Source organism: Mauremys reevesii, unplaced genomic scaffold, assembly GCF_016161935.1.
Source record: "Mauremys reevesii isolate NIE-2019 unplaced genomic scaffold, ASM1616193v1 Contig33, whole genome shotgun sequence".
NCBI lineage: Eukaryota > Metazoa > Chordata > Testudines > Geoemydidae > Mauremys > Mauremys reevesii.
In genome coordinates, this window is record NW_024100844.1 from 511,479 (window position 1) to 532,155 (window position 20,677).

At 43.8% G+C, this 20,677-nt stretch overlaps 1 long non-coding RNA gene across 1 annotated transcript; it reads right to left on the reverse strand.

The window, feature by feature from the left end:
- Positions 1–1,245: 1,245 nt before the first annotated feature.
- Positions 1,246–19,289, reverse strand: LOC120393815. The gene is made up of 4 exons (XR_005592132.1): positions 19,234–19,289; positions 5,077–5,186; positions 2,370–2,534; positions 1,246–1,315 (listed from the first exon to the last, which is right to left on the reverse strand). It is a non-coding gene; the product is annotated as an uncharacterized LOC120393815 (long non-coding RNA).
- Positions 19,290–20,677: the final 1,388 nt, after the last annotated feature.

A 20,677-nucleotide genomic window follows, 5' to 3' on the forward strand; every position in this document is an offset into this window, starting at 1 on the left:
GCTCGCTGTGGAAAGCACACGGAGGGGCAGAGGATGCTGAATGCTCCAAGGAGAGACCCAGGAGGTGATGTTCCCTGTGGGACCCCATCAAATTCCCTTCTATTTCAGGGACTCCCTACAGTCACCCAACCTTTCCTCATGCCAGGGAATCTGTGTGTCCATCCATCCACTCTGTCCTCATTCCACATGTCCATGGCCCCTCCTTGCTGGAGGTTGTCTGTGCAGCCCCCTTACCCTTCTCTTGATGTTACTCATAATCTAGCATAATAAACATTTTGGTGTCATTGAAAGTAGAGAACAAAGAATGCAGACTTACCAGGGCTCTCCTCAGAGGCTTCTGGGGTAGGAGGGGGAAAGAAAGAAAATGTTTTACACATTGTTTCCTCAAAACTGTGGATTCAGATATGTGCACTGCGGTGGGAAATAGATCAGAGGCCCCAGTGAAGGAGAGTGTGCCCACATTGTACTAATCAAAACTTATTTTCTTTTTTGTGTTTTGGCAAATGCTGTGATAGGTAAGTGCATTGTGTTTCAGGAAGTATTGTTTTAAGAAAACAAGAAAAGACCATACACACATGCTAACCAGCTTCCTGGAGGTTACCATGAAGTCACTGGGAGCTGTGGGTTCTTAGCACCTCACATGCCTCAGGCTCCTGTAAACTGGAGTTGGGGGATCACACCGTCCACAGTTTATGCAGGCTGAGCTCTTTGCATGCACCAGGGGCTCCTTGCATCGCTTCATCCCCACACAACTCCCTGTGGGACCCTATCCCATTCCCTTCTATTTCAGGGACTCCCTGCAGTCACCCAACCTTTCCCCATGCCAGGGAATCTGTGTGTCCCTCCATCCACTCTGTCCCCATACCAAGTGCCCCATGCCCCCTCCATGTTGGAGGTCCTCTGTGCAGCCCCCTTGCCCTTGTCTTCACATGCATCCCTATTCCCACCTTCCTACCCCCACAGCCTTATTCTCCTTTCTCTCTTCTTTTCTTTCTCTTTCAGTTTAGACAGCACTAGCTGTATGCAAGAATTCTTTTGTCAAACTAGCTTTCACCTCTCGGGGAGATGGATTCACTACAGTGACGGGAGAACCCCTCCTGTTGCTGTAGTGTGTGTCTACATTGAAGTTCACCAATGGTGCTTACCTTTTCTTATTATGATATTACTCATAATCTAGCATAATAAATATGTTGGTGTTATTGAAAGTAGAGAACAAAGAATGCAGACTTACCGGTGGTCTTCTCAGGGGTTTCAGGGAGGGAAAATCTTACTGTCTTCTTTCCTTTCTCGCTCAGTGTTTCACCATTTTTAAATTCTATTGGGACACAGGGCAAAGATGACATCGGGGAATCGTTATGTTGAAAGGTCTTATTTATGCCAGCAACTGTTTTTTTGATCTGCAGACAGTTATAGTTGCAATGTCCTGGGGGGTTTAAAATTCCACCCCCTTGAGTGGTGCAGTTAAACTGACCTAAACCTAGTGTAGACAGAACTGTGTTTATGGAAGAATTATTCTGTCATCCTAACTTTTGCTTCTCAGGGAGATGGATTCACTACAGTGCTGGAAGAACCTGTCCTGTTGCTGTAGTGTGGGTCTGCACTGAAGTTCAGACAAGCCCTTAGACTGGGATCTCAGAGGGCTGGGCCTGTTTCTCCACTCCCTAGTCCCTGCACTTGGGGGAGGGTGGAAGAAAGAAGGGGCTTTAAGCCACCTTCACTCTCTCTGTATTCTGGGGCTAGGTAAGGCCTGCCCAGCCCCTGGTGTAAGTTAGAGCAGCTGGTCCCCATGGAGCCTGGTAAGCAGAGGGTATCCATGGCACATTGTGCTCTGCCCGGGTGCCTAACACATCCCAATCTCCCCTTCTATTGGAGGTTGGGTGCTGAGTGGGTGCAAAGCCATTAAGCCAGCCAGAGACCTGCCCAGGGCCTATTCTCAAGGGGCCATTTCTGCCCACTTTAAGACCCCTTTAAACTGCCCGTACAGCATAAGGAGTCCTTGGAGCTGTGGAAAATCAGGCCCAATGTTTCATACTCTCTGTGTTTTGGGCTCAGTTACCCCGAAGAGGCACAGTTTATATTAAGGGGCCAGTGAGGAGTTTTTCTATCCCAGAGCTCCTAGGTGAAACAGGCTGCTCCATGCAGCTTGCAGCCACTCGCAGAGCTTGGCAGTTTCACTGGCTGGTTCATGTGGGGCTGTACTCCCTCTGCCTCCTGCACGGCACTCTCAGGGCACCATGAGGGACAGAAACTGAGTTCTGCCTGGCCTTTCGACAGGTCCCAGAGAGGGACAAAGAGCCTTGTGTCCTCTGCTCACTGCCCATCTGCATAATGGACAGGCAAAATCTGGCCCTGCCAATGAAATCACCAACCTGCAATTTGAAGCTTGGTTGCAACTTCAGTGCTCCACTCGTTAGGGGAATGTACAGCTGCATTTTGAAGTCTTTCAGCTGGGTGGACATTTTTCAGCTCTAAAGACACATGCCCAGTGGTGAATCCATTCTTCAACAGCGCAGTCCAGCCCTGATATTTCTGTCCTGGGGACGAGATGACTTCAAAAACTCTCTGAATGAAGCAAACCTACATGAGGGAGTGTCTACACTGCAACTGTGGGAATAATTGCAGCTTGGTAGGCATGCCAGTGCTAGCTTAAGTGCAGCTAGCCTGGCTAAAAAGAGCAATGAACACATGGTGGCATGGGCTTCAGCTGTATAAGCCTGCCTGGAACTCTGGGTACATATATACTTACATTCTTAGCTCACAGAGGGATTCATGCTGCTGTGTCTTCCATGGTATTTTTAACCAAGCTAGCTAGATTCAAGATAGCACAGGTGTTGCTACCTGAGATGCAATCAGTTCTCTGACTGCAGTGTAATTGTATCCTGAGAGTTTGTCCAGATTAAAATTGGTGGTGTCTAAGCCATGAATTCCAAGTGGTGGGACAGGAATCTATTTTCACAAATTAAAGAATGTAAATACTCTGCAAATATGTATTTGATTGCTATTGTTATTGCTAATTAGTAAAAAAGGATCTAAGATTATTCTTATAATTAAAAACCTTAGCTTCGCAAATGATATTTATCTCATAACATTGACCAAAGAGGATTTACAGAGAATTATTGACAATCTAGACCAGGAAAGTAGAAAATTTGGACTAAGCATCAGCACAAGGAAGACAAAAATTATGGCAATTGGAAGACAAGAAGAAAAGGTAAAGATCAAAGTCAGAGACAAAGAACTAGAAAAAGTGGAAAAATTGTGCATCTTTACGACAAGTATCAAAAAATGGAAATTGTGAAAATGACATGAGAAGAATCAGATGAGCTGCAATTCTGCAACCTCTGGAAGGCTAAAGACATTTTTATAACAAAGAAGCTCAGCATATATGAGACAAGTGCCTTGCTGATACCACTGAGAAGGTTGGAATACTGGAGAATGAGGAAGCCAGCTAATGGAAGATATTGACTGCAGAAATGAATTGGCTTGGGGGGAAATACCGAGAGTTTCCCGACTGCAGAAAATAATAAAAAAAGAAGTTATAAGAAAATGGGTAAGGCAAGAAACAACTCTGTTGTAGAAGATTCAAGAAGGATAACCACACTAGTTTGACACATGTCAGGAATGGGCCTTGAAAGGATACCATATCATAGAATCATAGAATCATAGAATTCAAGATCAGAAGGGACCACTATGATCATCTAGTCTGACCTCCTGCAAGATGCAGGCCACATAAGCCGATCCACCCACTCCTGAACTAATTCTCTCCCTTGACTCTGCTGTTGAATGCTCCAAATCATGATTTAAAGACTTCAAGTAGCAGATAATCCACCAGCAAGCGACCCCTGCCCCATGCTTCAGAGGAAGGCGAAAAACCTCCAGGGCCACTGCCAATCTACGGTGGAGGAAAATTCCTTCCCGACCCCAAATATGGCAATCAGCTGAACCCCGAGCATGCGGGCAAGACTCTCCAGCCAGACCCTCTGGAAAAAGGCTAACAATATCCGTGCCAGTGTGCAAGGAACTAGAAATAGAGGAAGACTGAGAATACATTCAGTAGAAACCATGACATAGAACAAAAAGGTTTAAAGACAAATGAAACTGTTAAGCTGGTTCAAGACCAAAAGTGGTGGAAAGACGTCACTCAGCCCCCATTGTAACTGCTGGGCTGACAGATGGGAGTCAAAGAAGAATGAAGTTCAGTTTGGTTATTGCACCATTGGTGTATAAGACATTGTATAACTGATCAAACATGCCAAATATTTAACAAGAGTCTGCCTGGGAGATTCTAGAAGTGGTCTATGAGAGCTTGTTGAAAAACGTTAAGATGTTTTTCAAGAAATGTTGGAAAAAATCTCTTTTTTTCCCTTTGTGAAACAATTCAAATGTTTCTAATGTGTTTGAGGGAAGCAGCTTCTGTGTCTTTTCTCACTTTTCTCCTTTTTTAGTTATAAAATAGGAAATGAGGAGGGGAATGGACAAATGGGAAAAGGAGGTCTGTTGAAAGATCATAAAATTAAAAGAAATCTTCTGAAAATGGTCATTGTTGGGAAAAGGACATTTTCCTATGGAAAAAAAAAGTTACAAATGAAAATGTCAACCTTCTGTTTGCCCTGATTCCAGCCATCAGCCACCAGGTGCTGGGATAAGCTCAACCAAGCCAAATTGTGTTTTTTTTTCTTTTCTACACTAAGGGTTTGCATTAGTCATCTTTCCCTGATGCCTAGAATTGGGGCAGATCCCCAGAAAAGACAAATAGCACAGCTCTATATCCTACTGACTACAGGTCTCTGATGAACTGAGCATCCCACTGGAGAAACCAGGGCTAACAAAGGCTCTGAAACTGCAAGGTGCTGAGAACCTGCTGTGAGATGCCGAGCTCAGTAGGCACTGGGAGCATCCAGATGCTTCCAGGACCAGATCCCCAATGCCTCCTGAATCACCTGTTTGTATCTCAGTAACACAAACAAAATCATTTTCTTTGCTGAAACACAGATACCAGCAGCGGTTTCATGCAGGTTTAGGGTCTCTCTCCAGGGATTTTGTGCTGCAGAGAAGTGCTTTTGCCGACAATGCTTTTACCTGAACAGGGAATCACTGATAGGAGTATGGTACAGAACAAGCAGCTGAAGAGCTGTCCCCGTAGCTCCATGCCTCTGGTACCTCAGGTGGGAAGAGTCACAGGGGCTGATCTGAAATGAGAGCAGCAATCAAAATAGACACAGATGCTCAAAAATACAGGAAACCTGATTTCTTGTTATTCCTCCTTGAAATACACCTGGCTGTTCCTTACCTTCCTTTTGTGTCACTGCACGTTGCAGGGAAAGCTGGACAATATGGGAGGGTGTCACTATGTGCAGCCAGTGTGAGAGTGAGTGGAGGGGGCAGATCACATGAGAACCTTTGCTGTGGTGGAAGGGACACTCACTGTCATAGTCCTAGACCTTGGGGAGGGCAAGGCCATGTGATTCCAGCATCACTGCTATCTAAGCCTGGCAGGGCCGCCCAGAGGATTCAGGGGGCCTGGGGACTTCGGCAGTGGGGTCTTTCTGCTCCGGGTCTTTGGGACACTTCGTTGGTGGGTCCCAGAGCGAGTGAATGACCCGCTGCTGAATTGCCACCGAAGAGCCAGAGAGGAAGGAGCTCTGGGTCTTCGGCAGCGAGTCCTTCACTAGCTCTGGGTGTGTTCGGTGGCACTGAAGGACCTGCCGCCTTAGACCCGCTGAAAATTCTCATGGGGGCACCTGAAAACTCTTGTGGGGGCCCCTGCGGGGCCCAGGGCCTGGGGCAAATTGCCCCACTTGCCTCCCCCTCTGGGCGGCCCTGAAGCCTGGCACAGTGCCTGACCTTCTTTAGGGCTGTTGGAGGCACTGACTCTCCCTGAAGCACAATGGGCCAGAGACATAGGGCATATCTAGGCTGCAGGCATTGCCTGTGAGTTCTTTAATCTCGCCAGCTTGAGTCCTGAAACAGTGAAGCTGCAGCACACAAGCTTCAGTCCAGGCTGTACAAACCAGCCAGCCCAGAACCCAGGATAATTAACTGTGTGAGTTAACTGTGATTAATCAACAGCCCTAATTTTAAAGTGTGATTGTCTTCATTGGCCAAAACTGTTGTGACCTTTTGTATGCTGCAAATTTGGAGTTTATTAAATGTACCTGTCTAAGCAATTAGCTGCAAACTGTAATATGTAATAAACAATGGGTTGAGGGGCTTTAAAAGACCTGTAGATTGTTAAGCACCTCAACCCGAGTGTAAGTGGATAGCTTGGTGACCTAAATGTAGTAGGTAATTTCCTATCTGTAACATGTCTTCAGTCAGGACAACCCAACTTGACTAAACCAAATTCGTCTTGATCACCTGATGTTTCAGTACTCAGTTATCTTGCAGAAACCCATTTATTTCCTGTCCAAACAGAGAAATGCCTTCATGTTTTGTGTAAAGCATTGCAAGCCAATGCTCATACAGCTGAGTCCAGAGAAATGGGGGCAGATCAGCTTTAACATAAACCCATTGGGCCAAATTTTGTTTTCCTTGAAAGGTAGCCTACTCCAGGCATAGTCCCAATGAGGTCCATGATCAAGGTTTTCCAAAGTGATTAGCAATTTTGAGTGCCCAACAGGAGACACTTGAAAACCAGTGGATTTTCTGAGGCTTTTTATTACTAGACTGTTTTCTGATGGCAGGTTTTAGTTTTTGGTTTGTTTTTTTGCTAATTGTCACTTGACATAAAAAATGCTGACGTCTATACTTAGGGAATGACTCCATGATGGCAGAGTTAATGAAGCTAGTTTACACAGTGAAAAAATAAGTGTTTCCTTCTACCTGACAAGACTTATATGTTACTGTTTGCCACGTAGGCAGGGCGAGATTTATGACATCTGTTATATTGTAATTTCATTTCTTTAAAGTGCTTGGGCAAACAATGTGATAGTTAACTATATAATTTTTACTTCAAGTCACTTTTGAAAAGACCGGAATATCGCAGAAGATTTAGACAATCTTGAAAACTGGAGTAATATAAATGGGATTAAATTTAATATTGGAAAATGCACGGTCATGAAATTAGGGACTAAAATGAAGAATTTTTGCTGAAAAGTGGGGGATGTACTTGATGGATGCAGCAGAGGAGGAAAAAGACCTGTGTGTATTGGTTGATCACAGGATGACTATGAACCACCAATGTGACGTGGCCATGAAAAAGGCTTATACTGTCCTAGGATGCATCAGATGAGGTATTTCAAGTAGAGATAGGGACGTGTTATTACCATTGTACAAAGCACTGGTTAGCCCTAATCTGGAATACTGTGTGCAATTCTGGTATCCCATGTTTGAAAAAGTTGAATTCAAACTGGAACAGATGCAGAGAAGGGCTACTAGGGTGATCAGGGGAATGCAAAACCCACCTTCCAAGAAGAGACTGAAATAGCTTGACTATTTTAGCCTAACTAAAAGAAGGTTAAGGGGAGATATGATTGCCTCTATAAATACATCAGAGAGATAAAGTTAAGTATCAGTGTTGACAAAAGAATAAATGGATACAAACTGGTCATCAACAAGTTTAGACTTGAAATCTGATAACGATTTCTAACCATCAGAGAAGTGAAATTCTGGAACAGCCTCCCAAGGGGAGCAATGGAAGCAAAGGTTTCAAGATTGAGCTTGATAAGCTTATGGGATAATGAAATTGCCTACAATGGCATATGGCCCAGCTGTGACTGCTAGTAGCAAATATCCCTAACAGCCACATAGGAGACACTACATGGGGAGAGTTCGTACAGAGAATTATTTCCCACCTGCCTGGCTGGTAGGTCTTGCTGATACGTTAACAGCTCAACTAATCAACGTGTTTGGGGGCAGGAAGGAAATTTTCCTGCTGGTTAGATTGGCAGAGACCTTCAGGGTGTTTTGCCTTCCTCTGTAGCATGGGGCACAGGTCACTTGCAGATTTAAATTAGAGTAAATGATGAATTCCCTGTAACTTGAAGTCTTTAAATAATGATTTGAAGACTTCAATAACTCATACAGAGATTATGGGTGTATTACAAGAGTGGGGAGATGAGGGTCCAGGACCTGCGATGTGCAGGACATCAGACTAGATGATCACAGTGGTCACTTCTGGCTTTAAAGTCTAAGAGTCTATACATTTGGGGCTTTCATTCTCAATCAACCTGTCATTCACTGCTAGTGACACCTCCTCCTGGCTGTCCTGGGGATTACCTCTGGCCAGGCATTGCACACACACACACACACACACACACACCCCAGCAGTGTCTCTCCTGTCATCCTCTCATACTGCAGACCCCCCTCACTCCAGGAATTGCAGCCTCCTCGTCATGATTTGGCCCTCCAGCCGGGTCACCATACGTCTTCCCCCTTTCTGGGGTAGGTGTAATAAAGTCTTTCCAAAACTCCCAGACAGTCTGTTGTCCTCTGCCATGTGCACAGTGGCTGGTAGGGGAACCTGGGCCCACTCTCTACTCTGGGTTCCAGTTTAGGGACCCTACACCCAGCAGTTCTGGGTTTTCCCCTCCCAACCCTCACTATTCCTTCCCTCAGCTGCTTCTTGGAACTCCTGTTTCCCCTCCTTGCGCTGGGTGTAGCAGTTCCAAACCCTCCTCTCTTTTCCCAGGGAGTGACTTCTCTTTTCAGCAACTACCTTTCTATGTTGCCAGCTTTCTGGCTTTATAGGGCCCAGCTGTTCCTGCCCAGCTGAGTCTCCTTGTCATCAATTCCCTGCTCTCTGGCTCTCCCTCCACGTGCAGTCTGTGAAGTTAATGGGCCTACCTGGCCTCCCTAACCCCTTCCAGTCCTGTGTAGGGTGGACACCCCATCACCGAACCAATGCACACAGACAGCCTTAGCTTTGGCAGTTCCCGGATTTGAGCACATTACCATCCCATCTAATGTAATCCATAATAACAGTCTGTCTCTTTTTCTCCAGCTAGTACCCAGACCATATAGAGAGCTTTACGAGTCTGCTATAGACTTCAAGTTGATCATTGTGTTTCTTTATCCAAGACAGTAGAAGATCATGCCTTCAGATCCAGGCAGGCTGGATTCAGTCACCACAGACAGCCTTAGTGATGGCATCATTATTGGGTGCTATGTGGGGAGCTGAACTTCTGTGGAGTGCTGAAGCACAGAGTGGCCTACTCCAGCCAGTGAGAATATGTATGTAATTCATGCTGAAACAACATGGCTTTCTCCCCACTTCTGGTGACTACAGTGTGTACACAGGTATATATGCCTGCTTGCACCCTGGGCAGTTGTAGTCTGTGCTTTCAAATCTAGAAGTCCTAGGTTCAGTTCCCTCAAGGGGCATTGTTATACTTAGTATTAATTTAATGTAAATTTTGCATGAAATAAAACTAACATTTCAGCAAAGGTGAGGCTGGGTAAATACTTTAAACAACTATATGACTATTCAGTTCAATTCTTTAAATGAATTCGAACCACAAAATATGCAAAGTGTCTACCCAAAAATAAATCATGCCAGCTGTGTTATGTTGCTGTGTTATTTAGTCTTTGGGTTTTGTTGCATGAATCTGAGAACTTTAGCCTAGTAAATATTGAAAGGAAATTTTAAAGCATCAGATTATCTATTAATGCATATGGCAGCCTACACACCCATGTTGATTTAGTGTACAATGGCTTGTGCAAACAGCTCTGACAATTACCTACAGACCGGATATTTTGCTTTCATTTTCACTAATAGTGTGGTGCTATTACAGAGGGTTTATTTATGAATTCTTGGTAACTGGAGAAATAAATTTCTGTCACATTCACATTATTTTATATTAATATAAAAAGTAATTATTCAATGTAATGTCCTCATTCAGGGCTGGATTCATTGCTCATTCTAATTAGTGGAAATACTTTCAATGACTTCATTAGGCATTAGATCAGGCATATACAGAGACTGAACTTGTCAAATAGATTTGTGTGTCCTGCACATTTGTCTAAGGATTTCTATGGCAGAGGCTGAAAGAATGTTAAGAACAAAAAGTCTGGGGGAAGAGATGTCCCTTCTCTGTTTGTAAAGCATCCCTCTGAATGGGCAGGCAAAGCAATGCCTTAGGAGTCAGGTTAGCAGTGTTGGTGGTCAAAAAGCAGAACATGAGAGTCAGTATAATTCCAGCCGAAGTGAGGAGTGTTGTGTTGAACAGTTTGATGTTAGGATCACCAATAACCGAGATTATATTTGTCACAGTTCAGGGCAAATTCACCTGTATTATTCCTCATGGTCCACCAAGGGCATCTGCTTTCAGACTCCCAGCACCCCTACCCCCATGCCATCACCTCTCTTGAGTGGAGACAAGTTATAAGTTACCACACATTTCTTTCTAAGCAACCACATTCATTATTAAGGGGAAAGCATTACACAGAACACAAATTAAAAACAATAAACGTTCCTATATGCATGCTGAATGCTTACCAGAGGCCACCCATTGTGGGGCCTCCATAGGCCAAAGTCCTTCCAACTCTTCCCAGGAAAGACTGGGGCCCTCCCTTGTGCAGAAGGTCCAGTCCATTTTCTGGGCCAGAAAGAAGTCCTTGTGTTAGTTGAAACTCGTGCTATTTATCCAAAAGTTATTTTTTGTCTGTTTGTCTCTGGAGAATTCAGTTCAAACCAGTATATGGGAGCCTGTCCAGGTGCCGGTAGCTCTTGAGAGGGGTTACAGCCTGAGTGAATTTGCCTACACAACCCCACTTTTCTGAGTTCCTGCGGCAGATGTGCTCCCCTCCCCCATGGGAATATACAGTCCCTGGCCTACAGTGATTCATAAACTTAATACAGTAAGAGCTCCCAAAAATATTCCAGGAAATTTCCATATCCCTCACAGTGCTGAACTGGCAGTTCTTAAAAACTAGGATGTTGTGAAATGGAAGAGGACTCTGAGACAATGTGCTTTATAAAGGGAAAAGCCAATGGGATACTGAAATGCCTGGTTACAAACAATAAAGAAAGACAGACTAGGCCACGGTGATGCTGTATCTGAAAGATAAATAGGATCTAGTGAGATGAAAAATTCTGAGTGGAGAGGACCACACGGTTGTAAGAAGTGGGAGAAGTGTCCCTATTCTTCTGGTCCTCTCATGAAGAAAAGGAAATTGAGTGCACAATATTGAGAGTGATCAAAGATGCAACATAATCTAACAAACTGATAATAATGGGAGACCACAATGACTCCATATAACTTGCTCAAAGGCCCATGAGGGCAAAGTTTAGAGACACAATTTCTTAACATTTTAAATTATTGCTTCTTAGATCATGTAGGTTTAGACTATGCAAGAACACAGGCTATTGGTGAATTCCTCCTTTGTAACACAGATCAGTTAATTAAAGAAATGACATTAGCTGAGCAGCTAAGTAATAGTGACCACAGAATAATTAGTTCAACTTCCTACCACAGATAGAGAACTGAAAAGTGACAGACACACTACACTTTTTAAAAGGGAGATTTCAATAATATGAGGAGGTTAGTCGAAAAGTTCCAAGAGTTATAAGGAAGTAAAATCCTTAGAGATGGCAGGGATGGTTTTTATTATTTAAAAAAAAAAGAGTCTCAGAAGTTATTTGTACTGCTGCATACAAAGGGAATAGGAAGGCAAGGAGTAAACCACTATGGCTAAACAGCAGGATTCAAAAGATTTTTTGAGCCAAACAAAAACACTTTAGGATTTGGAAATCTGACTCTCGTGAAGCCAGTAAGTGTTGTGTATTTGGTTGTCATGGGTTTTGTTACTATGGCAACTGAGTTAGACTATTAAGGGATAGCTCAGCCGGTTTCAACCCGCTGAGTGAGCTCTCTGTCTCTGTAAATAAAATGGAGGTTTTGGTTAGCTGTCTGCTCTCTGGCCTCAAGTGATTGCTTCCTACACCGGCTGCCCCAAGGATACAACACTGGCGACGAGGATGGGATCCTGGTGCTGCTCCAGTAACAGAAGGAAGTAGAAGTCAAGGTAAAGACCAAACAAAGAAAAAAAGCTTCTTGTTGCACTGACTGTGAAAGTGAAACTAAAAATCATGGCTACTCTGACCAGGCCCCTGGAGCCTTTTGATGAGAATACAGAGCAGTGGCATGTGTATACTGAGCGTTTTGAGGTTTTTGGTATTGCAAATGACATTACAGAAGCGAAGAAGGTGCCAATATTCTTAACTGTTGTAGGGGCTAAAACCTACTCTCTGCTACGCAGCTTACTATACCCTGTTAAGCCTGAGACTAAATCTTACAGTGACATTGTGGAAATCCTGGGGTCTCATTTCTCCCCAAAACCACTGGTAATTGCTGAAAGATATAGGTTCCACAAAAGAGACCAAAAGGAAGATGAAACAGTTGTACAATTTGTAGCAATTTAAAAAAAGCTAGCAGAACACTGTGAATTTAAAGAGATGTTAAATGATGCCCTGCGTGACAGGTTAGTGTGTGGCCTCTGCAGTGAAGCTATACGGAAGCGCCTACTGACAGAGGCTCAGCTTACATTACAGAAGGCTGTTGATATTGCTGTCTCCATGGAACTGGCTACAAGGGAGGCACAATACATCGGTGCATCCCCTAGGGTGCAAAAAGTGTCACAAGAACTGACCCACAAAACGGTGCAGAGTCAAGAATGTTACCGCTGTGGTAAGCTGGGTCACCAGGCATCAGAATGCTGGTGTAAGGACCTGGTGTGTCGACACTGTGGCAAAAAGGGACACATTGAGTATGCCTGTAAACAAAAGAAAAAGAGGCCTGTGGTCTGGCCGACAAAAAGAGGAACCTTGCATACCCTAGAGCAGACCCAGGATGATCAAGGTGACACCTCCTCACAAGAGGAAGTGCCACTGCATGTTTTGTCTTTGGCAGTGGGCTCACATGAATACTGGGTAACCCCCTTATTGGAGGGCAAACCTATACGCATGGAACTAGACACTGGTGCAGCTGTCTCGCTGGTTCCGGAGACTGTGTATAAGGAAAAGCTACAGCATCTTCCGTTTAAGGCAACAAAAACTGCTCTGAAGACGTATACAGGTGAAGCTGTGCCCATGTTGGGCACTATTGATGTTAAGGTGGAGCTCAATGGACAGGCGGCTAAATTGCCACTGTTTGTGGTGAGAGGTGACTACCCAGCCTTAATGGGTAGGTCTTGGCTTGGGAAGATTCAGCTGAACTGGGCAGAAGTGCACCGGATGACTAAAGAAGAAACCAGTCTAACCCCTATACTAAGGAAACATGCTGCTGTTTTTGGAGATGATTTGGGAAGTATGAAGGGAATCACTGTGACATTGAACATTAAACCTGGCAGTCCACCAAAATATCTGAAAGCCCGAACTGTGCCATATGCCATCAGGCCAAAAGTTGAAGCAGACCTAGAGCGCCTGGTCACCAATGGAGTCCTAATACCAGTTACCCATAGCTCATGGGCCACTCCTATCGTTCCAATCGTGAAGAAAGATGGCTCTCTCCGGATTTGCGGTGATTTTAAAGTCACTGTCAACCCAGTGTTGTGTGCAGAGCAATACCCGCTTCCCCGCATCGATGACCTCTTCGCAGGCCTGGCTGGGGGACAAAAGTTCAGTAAGATTGATCTGAGTCAAGCATATTTACAGATGCACGTCGATGAAAAGTCCCAAGAGCTGTTGACTATTGTGACTCATAAGGGGCTTTATCGATACTGTCGCCTACCCTTCGGAATCACATCGGCTCCCGCCCTGTTCCAGAGGGCTATGGACCAGATCTTGTGTGGCTTGTCAGGAGTTCAGTGCTATCTGGATGATATCCTGGTCACTGGAAGAAATGAAGAGGATCACTTAAAGAATTTACAGGCTACCCTACAAAGACTGGAAGAATATGGCCTACGAGTTCGCAAAGACAAGTGTGAATTCTTCAAGCCCTCTGTTGAATATTTGGGACACATCATCGATTCTGCAGGTCTTCATAAGGCCCCTGCAAAAGTTAAAGCTATTGTGGAGGCTCCCCCACCTCGAAATGTAAGCCAGCTGTGCTCATTTCTAGGACTACTGAACTATTATGGAAAGGTCATCTCACAGTTAGCCACACTGCTAAAACCACTTCATGAGCTCCTTGGGCAGAACAAGGCCTGGAAGTGGACTGAAGCCTGTGATGTTGCATTTAACAAAGCTAAGGATGCATTGTTAAATTCTGAAGTTCTAACGCACTTTGATCCATCCTTACCCCTGCAATTGGCCTGCGATGCTTCCCCTTATGGAGTGGGAGCGGTCGTGTCACACATTATGCCTTCGGGAGAAGAAAGACCTATTGCTTTTGCTTCACGCACTCTAAGCAAAGCAGAAACTAACTACGCCCAAATCGAACATGAGGCATTAGGAATTGTTTTTGGAATTTGGAAGTTTCATCAGTACCTGTTTGGGCGAAAGTTTACTCTTCTTACAGACCATCGACCTCTGACATCAATTTTTGGACCCTACACAGGCATTCCCCCATTAGCTGCTAGTCGTATGCAACGTTGGGCATTGATACTTTCAGCACACACATATGAAATCAAATATCGGAAATCCACTCTGCACGGCAATGCAGATGGCCTCTCAAGGTTGCCTTTACCGGTCAAACATCAAGATAGTGCCCAAAAGGAAATCTTCTACTTTGAACAGGTAGAGAATACACCCATCACTGCTGCTCAGATAAAGAAGGCAACCCGCGTTGACCCAGTATTATCCCAAGTTATGGACCTGGTGATGCATGGAAAATCTCGACAAACCTCTCCGGTCTCACCCGACCTTGTTACCTACATGTCCAGGCGGACGGAGTTATCGGTCCAATCTGGTTGTTTGTTGTGGGGGAGACGTGTCATTATTCCACCACCCCTGAGATCAGAGATGTTAGAACAGCTACATTCCGGTCACTGTGGAATAGTGCGCATGAAGGAAATTGCACGAAGCTATTTTTGGTGGCCTAGATTGGACAGTGCGATTGAAGAGAAGGCAAAAGCTTGTATGTCATGTCAGGGTGTAAGAAATGCACCCCAGTGGGCACCCCTACACCCATGGGACTGGCCTGAAAACCCGTGGCAACGTATTCACGTTGACTTTGCTGGCCCCCTTGAAGGAAGCATGTACTTGGTGGCAGTAGATGCCCATTCTAAATGGCCAGAAGTCTCTATAATGCAGTCCACTACTGCAGAGAGTACTATCCAAAAACTACGAGGACTCTTTAGTCGTTTTGGTCTGCCAGAACAACTTGTTGGCGACAACGGACCGCAGTTCATCTCTCAGGAGTTTCAAAATTTTATGAAGGCAAATGGGATACACCACATCACGTCAGCACCATATCATCCGTCCACCAACAGATTAGCTGAAAGATTTGTGCAGACAATGAAAAACGCTTTGAAATCAGCAAAGAGACAACACTCCATTCAAAAGCGTCTGGATACCTTCTTACTTTCCTATAGAAACACACCTCATGCTACGACCCAGGCTTCCCCAGCCTTGTTAATGATGGGACGACAGCTGCGCACTTGCTTTGATCTGCTGAAACCTTCTGAACCAAGACAAACTGCAACATCAGCAGCAATATCAAGTCATCAGACGGGCACCCAGAGCAAAAGCAAGAACCTTTAGCCCAGGGCAGCCAGTTTTGGCTCGGAATTATACTTCCAGAGCTAAATGGGTCCCGGCCACAGTCATCACTCAAACAGGACCTGTTTCCTATACAGTCCGGACTGCAGAGAATCTTACCTGGCGGCGACATGTAGATCAGCTGTTGCCAGGTCATGCCAGTCTTCAGGACCCATCTGCAGTTGAGGGGTCTGACTTCACCCCTCCTGGTGATACACCGAATCATGAGTCACCTGTTCCTGACTGTTCTCCTCCATTACTGCCGGCAGCTGAGATACCCCTTTGCCCAGCACGAGCTGATACCACCTCCTCACCTATTCGTGCTGCGGACCCTGAGCCCCTAGTACTTTCGGGTGCAACAACACCAGAAGTTTGCCGTAATCCACCTAGAGACAGAAGGCCTCCTCATCGGCTGTATCTTTAGTTAGGGTGAACCCACGGTTATGGGGCAAAATAATCCCCAGGGTTTAGCCGGGAATGGAGGCAGTCTACCCTCCTTCTCTAGTTTAGTGTGTGTTTTATTTAGGGGATGTTCTTATTAGGGGGGGAGGAATATGTTGTGTATTTGGTTGTCATGGGTTTTGTTACTATGGCAACTGAGTTAGACTATTAAGGGATAGCTCAGCCGGTTTCAACCGGCTGAGTGAGCTCTCTGTCTCTGTAAATAAAATGGAGGTTTTGGTTAGCTGTCTGCTCTCTGGCCTCAAGTGATTGCTTCCTACACCGGCTGCCCCAAGGATACAACAGTAAGGAGGAGTGTAAATGACAGCAGACAATATGAAAGAGGGAAATAGTGGGATCAAAATGGATTTTGAAGAGCAAATTGCTAAAGGTATAACAACAAATGAGAGGTTCTTTAAGTCTTTCAGATGCAGGAAGTTTGAAATATTTGGTGGGTCTGCTGAATCAGCAGTGAGTAGAAGGAGAAATTAAGGAGAGTAAGGACATTACTGGGAAGCTAAAGGATTTATTTGTATTCATCCTCAATATAGGGGAAGAGAGACCTACACCAGCCCTTCCCTTTTCTTGTAATAAGGATGAGATACTCTCAGAGATGAGGTTTCACAAGAAGAGATGCTTGGACAAATTGATCATTTCAGTTGCAATGAGCCCAGGGATGGGCCCAGATTGGTCCATCCAAGAATTCCAAAGGAGTTTACATCTGACATGGTTGAACTGCTATCAAAAATATCCAGTCTCTCACTAAAACCAGCTTCTGCTTCAGAACACTGATGGGTGGCAAAGGTTGTCCCTATATTTTTTTTTTAAAAAAAGGCTCTCAGGGTGATCTGGGCGATGACAGTCTAGTAAGCCTTAGCTCTGCACCTGGCAAGTTGGTTGAAACCATTAAAATAAAACAACAAAACACCTGGAAGATCATGAACTGATTGGATCTAACCAGCACAGATTCTGCAAAAGAAAATTGTGCACCACTAACCTCTGTGTAGTGGAGAAGAAGGATTGTTTGTAAAAAACAAAAAGTATTTAGACTTCCAAAAGACTTTTGCCAAGGTCCCTCATTAGAGGCTACAAAAGAAATTATTTAGGCACTGGGGAGAGGCAAAGTATCATCAGGGATCAAAACCTGGCTAGGATAGAGAAAGTACAAAGTAGAATTAAATGCTCCATGTTTCTTTACAGCAAAAGAGTTGAGTGTGAGATGACCCAGGTTCTGTAATATGTCAAGTGTAGTTTAATATGGTCACTAATTATCTGGAAAGTAGGGGTGAATAGTGAGGTAGCAACAGTTGCAGATGGCACAAAGTTACTTAGATTAATCGGGAACAAAAAGAACTGTGTGGAATTTCAGAGATAACGAAACAAGCTGCGTGAATGGGCAACATTATGGCAAATAGAGTTCAATGTCAGTAAATGCAGAGTAACACACAAAGAAAGGAAAATTTTAAACTACTCAGTGGAGAAGGGACTGTGTTACCTTGGAAGTGTATGTTATGAAATGTTGTTACAGAATAAGGGTTCTTATGTGGAATTTTATGATGGAGTGGATGAAGACCAAAAGGAATATATGCCACTGGGTGTACAAATACACAGCGGCAGGGACTCCACCCAGATCGTTGTTTGGAATTTGTGGGGTTTTAATTTGAAGGTTGCCAGGTGAAGCAGGATTGCAGAGTGTGTTTTTGTGATCAGGAAGGAAAGCACTGCCTGGCTTTTATCAAATTAGGTTTCCCATGTAGATTAAATCCAGGTCTATACTCAAAATTCAAGTTGACTCAGTTACGAGAAATCCACACCTCTGAGCGATGTATCTAAGTCAACCTAATTCCCAGTGTAGATAGTCGATGGAAGAATTCTTCTATCTACCTAGCTACTGCCTCACAGGGAGGTGGATTAACTACAACAATGGGAGCTGGGCCATTCTAACATTTAAGTGTAGACCTACCCCAGAGAAGAAGAAGTGTTACTGATGGATATTGTCAGGTTTATATTATGTTTACTCTGGTTAATTAAAAGCTTGGAGGTTTTTCAAATCCAGCAATTGGAGGAGTAATCAATCAATTAGTAGGGGGTTGGAACAGATCATCAGGGCCTTTGAAAAAGAGTGAGGAAAAGCTTAAAGAGTTTAGAGAGTTTAGAGAGGTAGAAAGGCTATAATAGCAACTCAGAAACACCAGTGTGGATCAAAGTGTGTGTCTAGTTGTGACATACTTATAAACTTGACAGAGGTGTAAATAAACTGTATAAATTCAAGAAAGGGACCTGCACATTGTTATTGATGGCTAAATAAAGACTTCTGCTTAATGTGCAACTGTTGCCACAAAAGTAAAAAAGATATTAAGTTGCATATGGAATGGGGTGGAAAACAATATGGAAAATACTGTAATGGCATTATATAAATCAATAGTGTGGCCTCATCCTTGTGTAGTTCTAATCAAACCATATCAAAAAAGGTATTGCACAATTCGAGGGATTCAGAGTAGTGTGATAAGAAAGATCAAGAATGTGGAAAAGCTGTCTTATGAAGAGAGACTGAAACAAATGTTTACTTTAGAAAGGAGACAAGAGGGTATGAATGATCTAGAGAAACTAGATTGAGAACTTCTGTCCTCTGTGTTTCATAACACAAGAACAATGAGACAGTCAAAGAAATTAAAAAGGTGACAAATTCAAAAGTGATAAATAATAATAGTTTATCATAAAACAAATGATTAGAATCTGGATCTCACTGCTACAGGAAGTCATTGAGACCACGATCTCCACAGATTTGGAAAGGGATTGGGCACTTCAACGGACAACGACAATCCAGAATGATCATAACTTCCAGAGTTAACAACAATGTTGGAGGGGATATTGAACCCCATGTTTTGGTACTTAAATCAGATTATCTCTCAGCTGCCTACTGAAGGGTTCTTATACCTTCCTCTGGTGGTGGCCGCTGTCACAGACGGGATAGTGGAATAGGACCTTGAGTCTGATACACTCTGGCAATTCCTGTGTTACTATGACAAAGCTGAATCCTGAAATATCAGCTATGGAGGTTATTACTTGCCTCTAGTTCACACCAAAATGATCTGTACCATTTAGATCGAAGACATGGGGATAATAGCAAGAAAACCATATTGTATCTACATCCCCAAGTATGAGCCATTAACAAATGATCAATGCCTGATAAAATGCAGTAAATGGTCTGTACTTACAGATTTGGTTTGAAGGGAATCTTATCCTCTAGCTCCTTCTAAAACTTCCAGCAACTGTCCAGATAATCAATAAAGTAAGAAAACCAGGGAGAAGGAGATCCTATGAAATGTGTGCAATATCCGGTGGGTGGAATTCAATATAAAAAGGAGGAAATTCTCTTATTGTTTACATTGGTGTATTCCCAGAAGTGGCATTTGTCAATAGAGTTAAGCACAGTGTTTACTCAACTTAGAAAAAAAAATTCACAAGTCTACCAGAAATTTAACTCAAAGCCTTCTGCTTATAAGGCTGAGATCTGAATGATCAGTACTAGGTGAAACACATCACAGAGCCAGTAGATTCTGAAGCAGGTAGATGGAGTGTATATACACTGAGGCAAAAAGGTTGATGGGAATGGAATCTGAAACTGAAGGTTTTTAGAAACAAACAATAATTACTTCATTACCATGTTTTAGTATTTTTTAAAGGTGTGAAAATAGCAAAACCCAGCATAAAATGTTCCAAAGCCACCAAAGCCCAAATTCACATGGACACATCGTGAGCTGGTGCAAATTGGTGTATGACTCCAATGGCTGTGGGTCTCCTCCGGGACTGTTAGGTCACTTGCCATCCTCTCTCTTAGCACACACTTTGCAATATTATCTAACACATGCTCAGTAAGAGGGGCAAGGCAGGATACATGGTCGTACATGGAGCCCCTAGGTTAAATTGTCTAATGTTTTCCTGGAGGTGGGAAGTGAAGTTGCATTTGTGCATTGTGATGATGGGTGTATATTCTGTGCAATATCTGTCAGTGATGGTTCTGTCTCTTTGGCTATGTCTACAGTTATGGCAGTGTGTGGAGTACATACACCACATGCCCCCCAGTATGGGTATAAATATTGGTGTAGACAGTGGGGCATTGCTCAGGTGAGTAGAGTAAAGACACACCAGAATCTTAGGGTATATACCCTACTCAGCTCTCTTCACACCAAGCAGTGAAGGAGGGAAAGAGATGCATGGAGTGAAAATTACAGATGCAGGCATAAATATACTGACACATGAAGAAAAGGGAGTTTCCTTACAAGTGGAGAACGAGTGTTGACAAATCCAGTTCAATCAGGATGGATGTAGTCAACTCCCAATAATTGATGAGGAGGAGTCAATACCAAGAGAGGGAAAATTGCTTTTGTAGTGAGCCAGTCACTTCCAGTCCCTATTCAAGCCCAAATTAATGGTGTCATATTTGCAAATAAATTCTAGTTCTGCAGTTTCTCTTTGAAGTCTGTTTTTGAAGGTTGTTGTTTGTTGTTTGTTGTGGTTGTTGTTGGAGGAGGATGGCTATTTTTAAATCTGTTATTGAATATCCAGGGAGATTGAAGTGTTCCCCTACTGGCTTTTGTATGTTACCATTCCTGATGTCTGATTTGTGTCCATCTATTCTTTTACAAAGAGACTGTCTGG